This window comes from Piliocolobus tephrosceles, chromosome 13 (assembly GCF_002776525.5).
Source record: "Piliocolobus tephrosceles isolate RC106 chromosome 13, ASM277652v3, whole genome shotgun sequence".
NCBI classification, from domain to species: domain Eukaryota; kingdom Metazoa; phylum Chordata; class Mammalia; order Primates; family Cercopithecidae; genus Piliocolobus; species Piliocolobus tephrosceles.
Window position 1 is genome coordinate 123,792,460 of NC_045446.1, and position 1,151 is coordinate 123,793,610.

Sequence of the window (1,151 nt, forward strand, 5' to 3'; positions counted from 1 at the left end):
AGCCCTCCCCAGCCATGAGCCCTCCCCAGCCATGAGGTTTCCCCAGCCATGAGGCCTCCCCAGCCTCCCCAGCCATGAGGCCTCCCCAGCCACGAGGCCTCCCCAGCCCTCCCCAGCCATGAGGCCTCCCCAGCCATGTGGCCTCCCCAGCCATGCGGCCTCCCCAGCCACGAGGCCTCCCCAGCCATGAGGCCTCCCCAGCCATGCAGCCTCCCCAGCAATGCTTCCTGTCCAGAATGTGAAGCTGTGAGCCAATTAAACCTCTTTTCTTTAAAATTACCCAGTTTCAGGTATTTCTTTATAGTAGTGTGAGAACAGGCTGTCAGGAGATGGGCGTCTCCTCCAGAAATAACTGAAACAGTTTGTGCAGAGCTCACAGGGGTGTCTAAGGGACCGAATACAGTCATGGGTTCTTAGTTTCTTACCCCAAACACAAGTGAGTTGCACATTGCAAGAGAGTCCCTGGTGGAAGGGCTTTCAGGACCCACAGATTTGCCTTATTTATCCTTCTCTTCATATCTCCTGTGTTTGGGCCTGAAAACTTTCTCTGGTCCCATGGAAACTAGCCCTCTCCCTCCCCATCAACTTTTATAAACTTCCTTTTCTATTTCACCATAGAATATTCCCATATTTCTGAGAGGGTGTGTGATATCACGATACAATAAGAAATATGCATTTGATCTCTGTCCCTAGTTCCTGGCACAGAAATCCTAAAATTCTGGTAGTTTTCTGAGCAATGGGGTACAAGATACACCTTTGGTTTAGTGCAGAGACAATGCTGCTTCTGGCAGAGTCCTGCAGTGAGCCTGCTGTGTCAGCCACTCTGTGTGGAGTGGGAGAGCAGAGTGGCCCTTCCTGCTGTTTATTCTTTTCTTCCTTCACAATTGCAAGCCCTCAGTGACCTGGCATTGGGCCTTTCCCATTTGCCCAGGACTGCATGCTTCAGAAGGTGGTAATGAATGATATTAGTAATAACAACACAACCACCACAAACAAAACAACAATCATAATTGAGGCCATCAACTTTAGATTTCTCAGGAGGAAGATGAGCAGCTGTATATTAATATACATTAAATATATATGTATCTTTTAGTGGTGATCAATAAAATTTACTAAATTTCTATAGAATTTAATAAATATTTAATAAATGC